The 17,406-nt window shown below is 37.9% G+C and overlaps 1 long non-coding RNA gene across 2 annotated transcripts in view; it reads left to right on the forward strand.

The window, feature by feature from the left end:
* Positions 1-17,406, forward strand: part of LOC122156841 — a 32,931-nt gene that overhangs the window by 10,060 nt on the left and 5,465 nt on the right. For both annotated transcript variants that reach the window (XR_006167673.1, XR_006167674.1), the window contains exon 3: positions 8,808-8,948. This is a non-coding gene — a long non-coding RNA (uncharacterized LOC122156841). The remainder of the gene's footprint in view (positions 1-8,807; positions 8,949-17,406) is intronic.

The raw sequence follows: 17,406 nt of genomic DNA on the forward strand, positions 1-17,406 counted from the left end.
TTAAAAGTGAGGCAAGTTCTTTCATAAATCAGAGTCAACAGGCAATTTCCCTTCTTTTTTCATTCTTAAAAATATAAAGATCAAGTTTCTTAAAAACGCATCACATTTGCTGGAAGCAATAAACTGAAATATTCTACATGTTCAACGAGAGATTAGAAGCAAGATTTTATTCAATTCTATGAATGTTTCATCAGAACTTCTTTGGAAACTTTTTACTTGTGGAACGATTATAATTATTCTCTTACAAACAGATCACCAATATCTGTACCATAATCCTGAGTCAGGAATTCTCACAGTTCAAGAGTATTTGCTTCTTCTGGATTTTCCCCAATTATTTTCTTAATAAAAATGCATTATGTTGTGCCCTTGTACGTATGACTTAGTTTACTCTATTTGAAAATGGCTGTTTTAGTAATTCTAGTGAGTATGAAAGCAAGACCATAAGTGACTGCAACGTCCTTTGTTTTAATGGAACAAGTCCAAAGACCTGGTCCATTTAACTAGTTAGTCTGGAACTTGGGTAGATTCAAAGATATTAATATATTTAGTTTAATTTTCAAAAATTTCTGTGTGGATCATCTTTCTGTTATCAAGGTGACTCTGAATTAGGAAATACTTCTCTACATGTTCCTCAGAATTCTGCTAGGCGCTATCTTCTTTTTAAAGGGCACAAACATACTTGAAGAGGTGTCCTTTTGTTACCAAAGAGGAACGTACATCATTTATTTACTATAGAAAGAATAAAACTAAAGTAATTTGTAGTTGGAAACTACCTAAAGAGGTCATCTAAGTATTTCTTATTCAGTGAGGCAAATTTGCGAGTATTCAGATGAATGTCTTCTACATGTCTGTCTAATGTGTTTCCTACATCCTGACAAAAACAGATAAAACTCTGTAATTATTCTGTGTGTGACTAGAGGAGAAAAAGAATTACCTAATAGCAGTGAAGGTTTTTTGTGACATCAAGCTTTGATCTTCATTGCAAGTTTATTCTTCTCCTCCATGAGTTCTGCTTATATTTCTTTTTTGTAATACAAAATTTACAGTTCATCTAGAGAAATTTTTATGAAATTAACACCTTTTCTCCAAAGGCTTGTGCATATTTATGCTATATTTTGATTGACAACTTATTTTGAACATCTCAGATTTTTAGATTGCTTAGATTTTCCTCATCAGATGGAAAATAACCCAGTAAGCTAAAATATACATCTGTTAACATATCAAAACTTTGTGAAAGGAAACATATAGACTTATGGAAGAAAAATTCTGAACATTTATCTTCTAAATTCCTGGGACTGTGGAACATTCAGTGCTTTTTTACTAACTCAGCTTTTTATTTAAATTCTTTAGCTTATAATTTTATTTTATTTTACTACATACACTATTCTACTATAGTGAGAATCATTCCAAACCAACAGATTCTTATGGCATACATTTCTGTTAGCAGTCAGGGGAAATGCATTGCCTAGTAATTGGAAAACTGGTATTTTTGGATTGCTAGTTCAGTTCAGGGGATTGTAAAATGCTGCAGGTTTGCAGCTCACTATTATCTAAGCTCTGTGAACCTTACATTTCCAAAGCTGTGCAATACCAAAACACAGTCTTCCCCAATTTGTTAGGTAAGCTCTCTCTGGATAGAAATGCATTGGCCCAATTATTTTTGTATTCTATTACCAACTGACACAATTATTGTATTATTTTAAAACTCTCATTTAAAAATGCACTGTTGTTACTGTTGCAGGCTTTGAAAAGTACGAAGCACTGACATACCCAGTTCATTAATAATGACTGCACCTTGAACAAAAAGATAGTTCCAGATCCTCAAGGTGCCCCATTTTAATGCAGTTATATGGAAAGGTACCACCAATGGACAGAAACAAGAACGTAAGGAAACAAGTTCTGTTGATCAGTATTACTAGTGATTACCCCCAAAAAACAGTAATTTTTAAATTTTCAAGATACTTTGGCTGAGCTTACTGACAAGATCTTTAAAAAAAAACACACAGAGAGCATTGCTCTCAGGCAAACAGTGGAAATTTAGGACTGTATGATCTTGTTCATCCGTCTCCCGTGAAGCTAAAACAAACCTATGTTGCATACTTATCTACTTATTTAACGATTTTTCACTCTGGTCTCCTTTTTTATAAGCTGAAAGCACTAAAATAGATGTTTGCATACTTTTGCATACCATCTAAGTGGATATAATTTTAATCCAAAAGTGAGTTTTACTCATAGACCTACAAGATGTTGCACTTTACATTTTGAATGAGGAAAAAGAACCTTAAGCAAATGGGTGAAGAATGTTATCTGACATTTCCACTAGATCATAATACATTATTCGAGTCAAACATCTGTCAGCCACATGGTAGTTCATTTTCCTAAACTGAGCATTAAAGGCAGCTGGATAACAGTAATGTTGCTCAAAGAAACTGTAGCCGCTGTTTAATGGGGCAGATGATACTCATATTACCAGCAGTGTGAAACTCCAAATTCCTTCGGTTATTTCCTATGCCCCTCTCTCTGCTCTTACCCTGGAACTTGACACAGTTTGTACTTCCAGATCCAAAAACATATTCTAGGAATAAAAGAAGATTTAAGTGGCACATGTCTTTCTCACTGCTTTGAAAGTTCAGAGCTCAGATATCATCTTTCTTGAAATCATATTCAAAACATACTGAAGAATAAGGGCGGAAATGAAGAGATTTGACTTAATAAGATTTGTCTCTATCTACTTATAGGATCTTTCTAAAGCAGTGCCCATCTGTAAGCTGTAACCAAAACATCATTTCCAGTTTTCGGAGCAACTTAAAGTGACTCTGTGGAAGTTTGTACTCAAAGATTTGCTGTGAAGAATTAAGCAGGATTTTTTCCCACAGGCACTTTGTATGAATAAGAAAATCTCTTCTAACTTATTATTACGAAACTGCTGGAAGAGATGGATTTCCAGGGATTAAAAAAAGCCAAAACTAACTTCGTAACCACTGAGCTTTAAAGAAATTCGTCTGATCCATTTCTCAGAGATCACTGTTTTTTTTTTCAGTTTACAGGTTTACAGGTTCCTTTTCTTATGGTAAGAAATCCTCATCCAAAGTTGAACAGTTTCTCCAATATATCGATATATCTATATAAATATATGAACACAGCATCAGCAAATGATTTTAGACCAGAATATTGCCAATGAAAAACTGATTACTTTTTAATAGGACAGGTAATACTAATTGTACAGATTTAGACCATGAGATATAATACTACATGTAGGGCTATAAAAAAAATTATTTCATTCCAAAATGCTTGTTATTTTGAATCATAAAGATTCAAAAGGATTTCTTGCTTAAATATAAGTGCAGGTATATGCAATTCAAGAATCAAGGTGTTGTTCGTACACAAGGCCACAATAACTTTGTATGCTTAACTTTTTTTTCTCAAAGTTTTAGCATTAAACAACAACAACAAAAATAACAACAACAAAAAAAAAAAAAAAACAGAAGAAATAGCCACCTGCTTCTATATGTTTTGGTCAATTTACCCATATAAAATGAAAAAAAGGGAAAAAAAGAGTGTAAACTCATAATATTGTGATTTAGTTTTATTTCAAGAGCATCTATTTCAGTTCAGGCTGTTCATTTATCCTCGGAATTGCAGATGCTGGATGTACTCTAGAGCTCCTCAAAGCATCATGTAGATTTAAGCACCAGACTGCCAGAATCCCAGCTGCAGGCTAATGAACATATTTGGATTTAATTTCTTTCTTCTTTCTAATTATTTTTTCTTCCATTAGACTGGAGACAAGTTAATAAATAAATACACTATAAGAAGTAGAAGAAGCACAGACATTACTACCATCACTTTTTTCTTCTGCCTAGCCTGCTATTCTGCAGAAGCTTCATGGCCTCTTCTTTATGAGGGTTGTTGTGATAATAACTGCTGTGTTTATTTCCAAGGTTTTTCAGATCTTCTGTCAGAGTTTTGGGTTCACAAGCATTTGCAGTACTTTTACAGTACCACTTGGCGCTTCTCTGCAGACTAGATACCTTTCCACAGATGTATCAGTTATGAAAGCAAACCTATTACATTATGGAAAATGCCTGTAGAGTTTGTTCTATATTGAACCAGTCAGTAGAACAGAAATTATTCCCAGATACATGGTTAGTAGTGAATGAGTTCCCTTGTGGATACCTGGGAGTTTTGAGGCTCTGTCCAGCTTCCAACCTATTCCTTCCTGCAAAATCTCTGGATGAAGCAGGCTGATGTGGGAGCTGGATCGTGTTCTTGCTGCTCTCTCTTGCTGCCAGATGCTCTGAGCTTAGTGCAGAGCAAAAGCTAATACTAAGCAGCTGCTGTCCCTGATAGACAGCTGATGGCTGTGTGCGCCTTTGCCCTCCTGCTTTTCTTTCCCCAGAAAGCTGTTCAAATAGGTATGCTGCTCCATCCCCTGTGCAAGCAGCCAAGAAGCTGAAATGAGTCTGGATGCCGTCTAGAAATATCCTTGCAGCATAAGAACAAAGCACAAGATGTGCTTTGCAAGCTTCATGGTAACTGATGTGGAACATATTTCTTTGCACTGACTCTAGAAGGGACAATGGACCAAAGAACTTAAGATCAATTCAGTTTTTCCTGATCCACTCGTTGAGTTGTTCTACTGATGTTGGGAGCAGCCATTCTTGTACTCTAATCACTCTTGTGCCACTGGAGCTAAACTGTTGAAGTGATAAACCAGATCTGCATGCGCTTAGCCCAAGCAGATATCTCTGAAGGATGAATGCAAACAGAATTAGAAACTTCAGAACAAATACTTCAGGGTCTGTGGAAGTCTTGAAATTTCTCTTCCTTCTCCATCAGGATACATGTGTTCCCCGAAGACCATCTCTGCTCTTCACTGGTATTTCTGCATCAGAACCACTCCCTTCCCACCCCCTCCAAGATCTCAGGTGCAAATCAGCTCCTCATTAGGGTGAGCTCTCTTCTCTCTCCTTTTCTTGATGTCCTTGGAAGGATGACAGTAAATCAGAGTTTGCTTTGAAAATGCTTGATGAGTAAAAGGATGCTGAGCATGGTCAATTTTCCTCTCACCTTCTCTGCCACGAACTCAGACGTGACTTCTGGCACTGCTTTAAGCAGTTGTAGCAGGATGGCTGATGTGAGTGTGTGTTATCTACTAATGTTTTCTTGAACTCATTTTTTTTCCCCTTTTCCCAGACCGATTTGCTGTCACCTTTAGTAAGGCAAACATGCTTACTTTGCTTTCTGAATATAAATGTTCTTTATAATTACAGATTCAGAGATCTTGCTGCAGTGATTGTTTTAACACCAAGGGAGTTTTTGTATAGTTTTGTTCTTGAGTATCCAGAGGCTGTGAGAAAAGTATTAATTTTACTGTTTCAATAAAAATAAATAAGATAAAGACAAAAAACATGTTAGCTTAGAACCATGGAAGCATTCTACTGGAAGATGTGTGATAACACACACAAATAAAATTTAAAATTTTGTTATTTAAAATTTTGTTCAAATATCAGAAGATACCTGTGACTTTCAGCCCTTAATTAAACTGTAGGTGTTTCTTTGTTTACCCTTTCTGTGTTTTACATTTATCAAGAATGAAAAGCCTGAAATGCTTCAGGATGATTGATTGTGCTTTGTGTCTGAAATGGCTCCAACCCAGGGCTCTCAGAATTACAGTAAATCTGTGGTTTGCTATGAGTGAGCTTAGAATACTTGCTGGGTCTGGAAATCATGTAGTGTAAGTAAGGTGATAGACTGTTCACGGTTTTAATTCTGCAAGGTTCAGAAAGCCTCCTGCAAAGTGGTTGCTTTTAGTGATTCTGGAGGACTTGAAAGAACGTAATGGTTTTGTTTTTGTTTTTGTTTTTTTTTTTCCTAAAGGAAGATAGAAAAAAGTACATAATGCCTAATGAACATGTATTGTTTCCTGTGTTTCTAAGTATGGACAGTGTGTTGCTGCTCATTGCTGAGGAGGGGAGCTTAAAGTTCCAGTAATGCACCTTTTGCACTTTTCCAGATGGGAAGAGGATCCATTTTCTGTTTCACTTTTTAATGAATAGTGTGTCTCATGATGCAATTTCACTTAATTCAGTGGTATATTAAAATGGAAAAATATTTATTTGTGAGATTTAAAAAAAAAAAAAAAAAAAAGAGTAAGAGAATTTCGAAAGAGAATTTTTGTGAGGAATCCTCACTGCTGCTCTCCTTTGCTCTTTGTGCAAGGATGTTTCCTGGATCTGTATATTTGGACTTGGCTCACCCCTCCAAAGCCCAGCTTAGCTGCTGGCCTATGCAGAGGAGGGGTCAGCTATCTCTGCCGCACAGTCCTCCATGCAAGGACGCTTTTTTGAGCGACTTGGCGTGGAAGAGAAGATAGTTAAGTGGGGAGAGTTGGAGGAGGGGTTTGGCAGCTAGGGAGAGAGATGCACCCCAGCTGCAACTAGCTGGGAGACTGTAAGAACAGCTTTCCTTTCTGCAGAAACAGCCCAGAGCTCAGCTTCTGTATTTATCTGTTTCTAAAGAGTAGTGCATGCAGTTTTGGAAACATCGCAGTAACTGTGAACACCAGTTTGTCATGCTCTGTAGTGTTTTGTTCATGTTTAGGAAAACCCAAGCCAAATCCAAGAGTTCACTAAAGCAGGGAATCCTGTGCAGCATGTGAGGATCCATTGCTATGAAGCAGGAAAGAAAAACTAGGCAAAAGAGGGCTTGGTCTTCCTCCTAGTGTCTCCCCAGTTGAGTGATTATTCCTTATCTTTTTTTTTTTTTTTTTTCCTATTTTTTTCTGGTTTTGTTTATTTGGCATATACGTATACATACACATATCTCAGTCTTCCCTTTTTTTTTTTTTTTTTTTTTTTTTTTTCCCCAAGCCTCTACAAGCTCATGTAAAGCCTAGCCTAAGTTGGTGTGTAAAATAATCAAGGATTCTCCTTGTTCAAAACAATTTTTTTGGGCAAGGGGAATGGTTTCAAATTAAAAAAGGGAAAGTTTAGATTGGATATAAGGAGGAAGTTTTTTACAGTAAGGGTGGTGAGGCACTGGCACAGGTTGCGCAGAGAGGTGGTGGGTATTTTGTTCCTGGAGACACTCAAGGTGAGGCTAAACCAAACTGAGCAAATGATGTAGCTGTAGGTGTTCCTGTTTGCCGCAGGGGAGTTGGACTAGATGGCATTTACGGATACCTTCCAACTCAAATGATTCTATGAATTTATTAAACTGTGCAGCTCTATTTTAAAAGTTTTTAGGTTTTATCTTTCATCATAATATCTGTGCTAAATGTTAATGTCTCTACAATCAGCTATATCCACTTAAACTTTCTAACTCCTAAGGAACCATGTTACAAAACAAGGCAGAGCTGTTTCAGGCTGCACTCTATATTTATGGGACAATGATGCCAGATGACAACAGAATTGCAAAGGAAGTGCCTAGTGCATAAAAAATTAATACCTACCAAGTCCTTCTTTTTATGGTGATGATTATAATTATTCGCTCTATGTTTGAACATAATACACTCAGAACAGCAGTTTACCGAATGTACTGGAGATTATTGAACAAAATGCAAGTTACAGGTCATGTTCGGGTTTTCATTGGGCAAATAACTATCATTTTCTTCTCAATGAAAAATAAAATTGCAGTGTTAGAGGAGGTGTTCAGATTCAGTGCATATAAATGGACAGTTTATATCTGCACTCGGAGGAACTCAGAGGTACATGGAGGAAAATAAGCAGAAGTCAACCGCTTACTCTGACAAGATCTGCTTGGGCTAAGCCCTGGGGTCTTGCTGAATGGTTGCAGTCACAGTCCTGGAGCTTGGGGATTTAAATGTTTGGTGAAAGGTGCCATCAATCTAAAAAGCCCAAGGAAACATTTTCCTGGATGGTAGGCAAACATTGAAAAGTAGAATTTGGGCCCTGATAAATATTGAAATATTGAAAAACCATAAATGTTGATTTATTCTGCATTCCCGTTGTTAATTATTTATACTATATTTTTCTCAGTCTTTCCAAGAACTGGTAAAACTGAAAAGGGCATTTTATCATGAGAAAATGTCCCTTATGACTCCGGGAGCTGTTTTTTAGTATTAGAAAACTGGCTAAACATCGCAGGAGATGGCAACGCTGCTGCCTCCCATACAGTCATTGAATGGCTACCTTCTGTAAATGCTCACCAATAAATGGAGAGCAATGGGTCATCACTCAGCAAAAGGAGAGAGGGAGTTTGCTGTCTGTCTCTACTCCTGGCTGATTCTGAATTCCTCCCAAAAGGCAATCAAACCTTTACATTTTATACTTGAAATAAAAACGTAATGACTTCTACCTTATAATATGTCTGTAATCATATAATCATTGAATTGCTTGAGTTGGAAGGGACCTCAAAGGTCATCCAGTTGCAATCCCTCTGCCATTAGCAGGACTGCCAACCACCGCATCAAGCACACAGTCTGCCCAGGGCCACATCCAATTATTTATCTATTTTATTTCAAGTAACAAATCTGATGTAAACATTTATTTTTAATAATGAATCATACTTCTGGGCATACTTAACCCGAATTTGCACATCTGATATTTGCTGTACAATTCCTTATACCAAATAAAAATGCATGACTTAATTGTAACCTTAGTTATAAGTAAGAAGGCAGTTGAGCCTGAATTTGATGAAATCATTCTTCCTTATTTATAATTTCAGATTTTGCAAAAAGCAAGACCCATATAATTTATTTTAGCTACAATTACGAGATAGAATGATGTGTCTGTAGACATATCCTTTGCTATTTTTGAGTCTTTTTATTTAATCTTTTGCTGCAGCTCCTTGTCCAAATTCACATACAAATCCAGAAGGACAAACACTAGATCTGAAGAAGCATTCAGCAGAATTGGTGATGGTTTTGCTTGACTAATTAGGCCAGCATTTCCTGTGGTTAGTGTGCAACTTATTTGAAGAGCAAGGTAAGTCTAAAGAGCGTCACTGTGTTTGTGTTGACTGCGAATTTTTTTCCTCTGATTTGAAAATTTCTGTTGCCTGTGTTACTCAGGAGATAATGTAAATGCATTGTAAGATGTTAATGAGGCTTCAGCCCATTTAGTTTTGAGGCTTTACATTTTTTCCCCTAGCCTCCTCTTAAAGATCTGATAGTTCTTTGCTGTGGAAAAGGAGAGAGATGCAGCTCTGGTAACTAAAGGTTGGGTGCCCTGGACTGCATAACATGACATGGTGATAGGACTGTGGAGAAAAGGGAAGGTACTACTTTCTCAATGCCAAGAGCCACCTCACAAAAGATATATGTCTGAAATAACAATGGACTGCAGCTGCATGTTACTAGCCTCCCATTTGGTGGTGCTGGAGAAAAAAGCTCAGTCCTTTCAATGTTTAATGATGGCTGAACAAACTTGGAATGAGCTGAGGAAGATGAAAAGTCACAGAAGTTAATGCTCCCCAAATACAGCCAAGCTCAGTAGTCCTTAAAAGCAATTAAAGCACTTTTACCATCTGTTAAGTAATTACTATCCTCATTAGTTATTAGTAGTAGGAGATATGATGTAAAGGGCACAAACACAGTGTAAAAAGAACAATTAAATTCTTGTGGTTTTTTTTTTAATAAGGTCATAAAACCTAAGATATTTGTATTGAAATAAAAAAGGCAAATCTTCATGGGGGTTTTATAGCTGTTCCACTTCAAAAATTAAGCTGTTACATTTTTCTTAACTCTTGAAAGTTTGGCTTGGTTTGTGTGGTTGTTACTAAAATGGTTCGAAGTCTATTTTAATAATCATATCCAAAACCCAATGTAAGATCAGGAAGATTTAGGGTTTCCAAATATAGTGAGTTATAGCTTGGCTGAAAGAAATTATAGGAAACACAATTTGAGGACCACAATTTGGAACAGATTAAAATCAAGTAACCAAAAAGCCCCTGAGCTGTGTGCTTTTTTAAGATGCGTGACTGTGCACCCAAACATAAGCACACAGACATCTATATAAAGCATTATGTATTTCTAGTGTTTTTTTTTCTTCTTCTTAGTCAAGATAAATTCCCCAAAAGTATTTCTTTCAAGATAGTAGATGCGTATCTTTAAATTTAACTTGATACCTCTAAGGTTGCACAAGGATCCTTGTGTATGTTCTTTATTTTGCTATTTAGTCCTATTTCATTAAAAGAATGCATAGTGGCCAAAGTGGGTAAGTTTCCCTGCAAGTTCATTATACGTATAAGAGCTATAGAAAGAGGGAAAACAGTTCTGGACCATTTTTAAGATGTACTCTCAATTGTATTTCACCAATTAATTTAAAGAAAGCAACAGCTAAACAAACAAACTTCCAAAATATGATGCGGTTTTCTTGTAAGGGAGTATAATTCTCAATAAATCAAGACAAGTCAGTGAGGTGCAGGTTATTTTGAATGTACTTAAATTCGCAACTTTAAAATTGTGCCTATTTCTTCTCAGGTTTCTTGTAAAAGAGGGCTTGCAGATGCATTATTGGGCTTCCCATAAAACTAAAGTTGTTTGCAATTATCCATGTTCTGCTGGGGATAGGAGACAAGTTTACCCATGCTGCAGTAGGATTAATGTCAATGAAATACCATTTATTTGGAAAAGTAACTCGTCTTTTTTTCACAAGATCAGAAAGACCTGTAAGTAGAAAAGGATGAACTTCAACTTTGTTGAGGCATGTAGACAAAAAGCCTTATCTGATTGTGTAGGTCAGAACCACAGTGTGAGAATTTCCTGATATCAAAAGCAAAAAATACGAAGAGAGTAGCCTACCCTGGCCATGTATTTGCACAAACAAAACAAATAAAAGGAACTGATTAACTTTCTTGAAAACAGGGAGAAAGCAGTGTCCATGTTTCCCAGTCTAACCCCAATTTATGGCTGCAACAACAAGATAATGTTGTGAACAGTGGTCAAATCTTGTAAATAATAAAAATAGAGGGTTAGCAAATTGCTTTGGGGAGGGACGGGGGTGTTATCAAGATAATCAAACAGTAAGTAACAAAAAAGAAATATTAGGAGAGCAAAACTAGGGCCAAAGGGATGATAATGTATGTCTCAGAGGGTTGTATAATCTCAAGGGGCTTGAAGGAGAGGAACATGGCAGGGGGAAGAAGTCAATAAGAATAAGTAGAGAAGTTGTTATTGGTGCTCCCCCAAGGTTCCTTTCAAGCACTCCCATGCCCAATCCATGCAATTTTTTCCAACGTTATTAAGTCTGACATGTTTCCACTTTGTCAAGTCTTCCTGTCCAGGAGGGAGATGGTGTGTCTTCCCTAGCTACAAGGGGAATCTGAGGAGCTGCAGATGTAAAGGGTGGTTATGTCTATAAACAGGACAGGTTGTCTGTCTTTGTACTCCTCTGAATGTATTGCCTTCTTCCTTTCCTGAGGTCTCTTCCAAAATCTACTGGAGAACACTTAATTATTTTGCTGCTTGAGGTATTTTTTCCTTGCACAGATTGGCATTACTTTTTTTTTTTAATGTGCTTTTTATAAAATGTAACACACATTTTTTAACAAAGAAAACCCCACTATTTTTATTTGATTTTGACAGCTATAAATCCAAACACTGGCGTAAAGGACAGAGATACTACATTTGCGTTGCCAAAATCTTACTCATAAGGTACCTTATCCCATTAATTTTTCCCTGATTTTTTTTCTTGGGGATTATTGCAGCAGCTTAAGAATGTGACTTATTTCCTCTAAGGCATAGGCAAAGAATTCAGGAAGAATGAGAACTGCTTAAAACCGGTTTTAAGTGCTGAAATGTATTTTCTGAATTTATGTTGAAGACACTACACCTGATTTGCTGAATGAGGAGAAAGAGAAATATAGGATTATTTTTACATCAGTTCTCCACTGTACTGAATATTTAAATTCACCACTGTCAATTGGTACATAATAGCATACACTTTTTGTGGTGAACAACAATTTCTGGTAAATTGCATTTGCCTTTTTATTACAGTGAAAACAAAATATCAACTACTGAATTTAATTTTTCTGTAACTTGGCACCACTTTCTATTTTAATCAAACTCTGTTCATGACTACTCCATCTCTGTTGCTTCAACACATAAAAGCAGATTAGGCTTATCTGCGAAGGATAGTGTTTTTGAATAATCCAATGATAAAGAAACATAGAACAAAGGCAACATTTGCAAAAGCATGGCCACTTCAAATGAACATTTCAAATTCAAATACCTAATGAAAAGCTAAACTATGCAGTCCTTGATACCTTTAAGATTGCCTATACAAGCAACTTCTTTCTGCAGAATATCTATGTCTATGTGGACAGCTTAATTTTTTCTGAGATATCTCATGTACCTGAAACATGTCTCCAACCCATAAATATTTTCTAAGTGACAAAGAGCTTCAGTCCCAGAGGCTGATTTATGAACGTTTAGAAGGAGCAGATCAGACCTTGAGATGGGAACCCAACTCTCATTATTCTAATATCCAGAAGGTTATAGAAGGGTGAAGCTGCAACCCTGACCTTATCTTTAAGCAGCCTGGGAGGAGGAGGAGCTATTCTGCCAGCTCTGAGCTGCTCACCCTGAAAACCACCCAAATTACCAATTCCACCTTCAAAGCTTTTTCAAAGGACTGCCGGTATTTTTCTGTATTTCTACATTTTGATTCAACGTTCCTGACAGTCGTTTTCTCAGAATGAAGCTTAAAACTATAAAATTTATTTGCTTGTGATGCCTGTTTTCCATGGGCAGACATAGAGTCTCTGAAGACCCACAGTTCACTGTTCTTCTGAACCATCCTGACCTATAAATCTTTTGAGGGTGACCTGAGTACTTGGAAGTTCACTGTCTTCATAAATCTTCAGAGCACGTATGGAAGCACATTGGGCTCTCCAATTTTGCTCTCTACTACCTCCTGAAGGGAGGTTGTGATGACGAGGGGTTCAGCCTCTTCTCACAGGCAAGAACAGGACCTGGGGAAATGGCCGCAAGTTGTACCAGAGGAGGTTTAGGTTGGACATGAGGAAAAACTTTTTCTCTCAGAGAGTGGTCAGGCACTGGAATGGCTGCCCAGAGAGGTGGTGGAGTCGCTGTCCCTGGCAGTGTTCAAGAGGCATCTGGATAAGGAGCTGTGAGATATGGTTTAGTAGCTTGTGGTAGCAATGGTAATGAGAAGACGGTTGGACTAGATGATCTTATAGGTTATTTCCAACCTTGTGATTCAATGATTCTGTGATATGTCTATGGTTGTGAGTGATCTTTATCAATGCAAATAAATTTTCCTCAGGACTGCTAACTTGAGGTATGCAATAAAGTTGAGAAGGTGGCATTGTGGGGATCTTTCATCCTGACTTCTCAGTAGAAGCATATCTCATTAGCAGTTGTTAATATAGATATACATACTAAAATAGGGTATTTTACAATTGTTGGATTAACACTGAAAAATCATTTTCTAGTAGATAGGTTTGCTAGAACATAAACTCTTAACGTGGTTGCAGTTTTAACTTGCCTGAAAATGCAGAGGGAACTCGAGAACTGCATCCAACCGTCTAGTCATTGCCACACAGTCCATATTTGAGTAAAAGAGATCAAAGAAGTTTCTTGTCAAAGAAAGAAAAAAATATATTAATCAGCCTAAACATAAGACTACGGTGCACCAAAAATCATGTGTTCATAGCAGTAAGGCAGAGAGACTGGGCTTGGAGTTTTGATTATTTCTTTCTTTGAATGTTAGCTAGTTTGCTGAAAAGCGTAGATTCTAGATAAGGCCCAACAACTACATTTAAAGATTAATTCTGTTTCCTTTATATGACCAAACACTATAGGACTTCACACACGTGTCAGTGTGAGGATTCATAGCAAGCACTGCAGGGAGATCTTTTTTCTTTTATTCTTCACTCCTATACAGAAGGAGAGCAAGTAACTCCAATCCTAGCTAAATATCCAAAATGCCATTACTGCTTTATAATCCTCTGAAGGTATTGCCTACTGTAATGCTGTACATTTTAAGTCCTTTTTTCCCCTCCCCTCCCCCCCAGGAAAACAGGTAAAGTTTTTGTCTCTTTGTTTGTTTGTTTGTTTGTTTTTTCCCTAGAAAAATGAAGATGGGTTACCTGAGCAATGGTTGAGGTAAAGGCTCTAATGAAGGCACCTCAATGGCATTTGAAAGTTGCCAGATAATTACTGGATGAGTGAATCTCTGAGCTGGTACCAGCAATGAATCACTTGATACATTCTTAGGAAGTTTTAAGTTACAGCATCTTCAAAGCTGTGAGAAAAGGTGTGACAGCTAAAAAGTAAATATATAACTAAAATCTTTGAACAGGCTGAACTCTAAATGATTAATTTCAACCCCGCAAGATGTGAGAATTGTTGCTGAAATAATTCTGGGTGCTAATATTTCAAAATATATAAGCATAGACACGTGTCATTATTTTTCAAGATACCAGATTTCACCTGAGAGAAAATTATTACCCCAAACTGATATTTTTGGAACTGCTTAGTGTCTAATCGACTAGTGACAGTAGTTAACAATGGCAAGCCTGATGCCTAGAAATAAAACAAATGTAAGCGCTCTTACTGTGGCAGGCAGTGCAGACGCCAGATGCAGGATGATGGGGTCTGTAATGCATGGGGAAGAACCAAGCCCTGTTGTTGCACAGAGAAGGCTGCATGCTGCAGCTGGACAGTTTACTCACTGATAATTCTAATTGCTCCATGAGTGCCTTTATCCATTGCTTTCAGTCCTTACCAAGAACTGGGTGAGTCATTGGGTGTACACAGGAATCTAGTCATATTCTGCATTTTAAGCTAGAGAGACAACAGCCATTTTCTTTTTAAGTGTTGCTATGGGCCTCCTGCTGTAATAGATCTTTAGGCTTTTGTGTTCTGTGGAAGTACATTAAAAAAAAAAAAAGGGTACACTGGAAGGAAGCTTTTGGGTAAGGTGATGATGGATCCTGCGTATATCCACTCTTTGGACTTGTGGAAGAATGAGAGAGAGCTGTGGTGCTGTTTGACAGCATAAGTTCAACACGGTCGCTGTTCACCAGAAACAACTAAGAGCAGTAGCTGACTCAGGCAGACTCAAGGGTTGTCACAAGCATAGTGAGAGAAGCAAGGTGCACAGGCACAGTTCTAGGCTCAGTACACGTAGTACTGAGTGACAGTTTACTGGATTATGAATTGGCTGTTGGGTTAGATGAGCTCAGTGGTCTTTTCCAACGTTAATGATTCTATGATTCTAAGATGAGTTTGAGGAGTCACACTGTGTTTGCAAGGGAAGAGGTAGGGAAGAATGTTTCTGAACATCATGATTCTGTCTGGAGCATAGGCCTTACGAGGAGCAGCTAAAGGAGCTGGGATTGTTCAGTCTGGAGAAAAGGAGGCTCAGAGGAGACCTTATTGCTCTCTATAACTACCTGAAGGGAGGTTGTAGTGAGCTGGGGGTCGGCCTTTTCTTTCATGTAACTAGTGGTAGAACTAGAGGGAATGGCTTCAAGCTATGCCAGGAGAGATTTAGGCTGGACGTTAGGAAATACCACTTTTCTGAAAGAGTGGTCAAGCACTGGAAGGAGCTGCTCAGGGAGGTGGTGGATTCACTGACCCTAGAGGTGTTCAAGAAATGTTTGGACTTTGTATTGAGGGACGTGGTTTAGTGAGTGCTGTTGGTGATAGGTGGATGGTTGGACTGGATGATCTTGAAGGTCTTTTCCAACCTTGGTGATTCTGTGATTCTTCTGCAAATTGCACAAGATGGGATGCTCATGGGAGAAAACAGAGAGGGACATAGGAGAAATACCAAGAGGAAATGGGAAGAACTATGGGGCTGGTGTGTACCAGTTTACACTATGTCTTCCTGTGCATGGTGGTAGAAGGCCTTCATTGGCAGCCTTGGACCTGAGGAGCCCTCGGGTTCCTTCTGTGGCTGTCGGTGGCTTCACTGCTGTTGTATGTGAGGTCTATTGCCTGGAAAGGGGCTGATGGATGCTCCAGCAGCATGAACCAGTGTGAAAATAGTCATAAAAAAAGTTTGTGTTCAGGATGGGCCCTATTGGCATCTACATCTCCTGCCCTGAACAAGCATTGCTTGCATGCTTCCCAACTGTTGTCACAGAGAGGACTGGTGGAGACATGGCGTACAGTATTTAATATCATGTCACTGAGTGCTCTGATGTCTGTGTTCCTGTGCTTGTTAATCCCTGCTCTTCAGCCTGTTGATTTAAATACCTTTTTGTGACATTTGGAGAATAATGGAGCATGCTGACCCAGAAAGTGCCTCTGAAAGGCTGTCAGATGTGATATGCATAATCGGAGCCCATTCATTCTTCCACATGAACCCTTGCTTGCATTGACATGGCTTCTGTAGCAAAAAATAGAGATAAATAGAAAAAGCTGCTCAAGGAGAAGACTCACTGTACATGTTACGACATCAATTTCAGTCAGGAGAGGGATTAATCCTGGCAGTGGTTCCCTAGTATTTGTTAAAGCAGATGATAGGCGGTGACAATGGCAGCTGCTTCTTTCAGTATTGCCACTGAGGAAATGTTGCCTGCAGTAGCAAAACGTGTCACTTTGAAGGGGCCCCACTTGTGCTGCTCTCAGAGTGACTGAGAAACCTACAGATGCTGCTTTCTCCAGGGCAACTCCTGAAAAGTGAGGTAATGAGGTGTTATGCTTATGAATGGTGTCGCAGAAACGTTGAGTAACTGTTGGTATGATCATAGCTATGAGTTAAAGACTAAATTGTGAGACTGAATTCCTGAAGGAGAATGCTTGAGATTAGGAGCTTAGGCCACATTAAAAGAGTTTAGGATGTCCAATGACATTAAGCTTCCTAAATGGTACTTCCATTTTAGTGGGATCAACACCTTGATGTTCAGTGACATGCTGCATGTAGACCCTACATATAGACAGAGGCTCAGGGTCCTAGGAAGCAAAATTCGGTGAAAGAGAGAGGAAAAATTGTTCAGAAAAGACCCTTCTCAGCAAGTATTTTCTCTCATGTGTGTGTAAATCCCTTTCTTTATACTTCTTTTCAGAATCTGCAGAGAAAGAGGGAGGCTTCCCCCCTGCTTCACTGAATGTATTGCTTTAATACTGGTGTGTAGCTTGGCTAAGGCAAAAGAGAATTTTTGCCAATTTAATGGTACTCTAATCGTTGAACTACTTCACAAAAAAAAAAAAAAAAAAAAAAAAAAAAAAAAAAAAAAAGAAAAAAAGCTATCCTTCTAAATCTGCTGTAGTTTACATAGAAGTACTAAACATGAGTGGGAGAGAATGAAAAAATTTGATTTGTCAAGCCTTGTGATGACTAGTGACTTTGTTAATTGTATATAAACTTGTGATTTTTTTTCTCACTCTTTTATCTAGTAACTGAAAAAGCTGCTTAAAAAACAAAAAAAATATTGAGCAAAAATGCTTCTTAAGTAAGCGTGACAGCT

The sequence above is a fragment of the Centrocercus urophasianus genome, unplaced genomic scaffold, assembly GCF_019232065.1.
Source record: "Centrocercus urophasianus isolate 14NV4802_14NV808 unplaced genomic scaffold, USGS_Curo_1.0 seq_13, whole genome shotgun sequence".
Classification (NCBI taxonomy): Eukaryota; Metazoa; Chordata; class Aves; order Galliformes; family Phasianidae; genus Centrocercus; species Centrocercus urophasianus.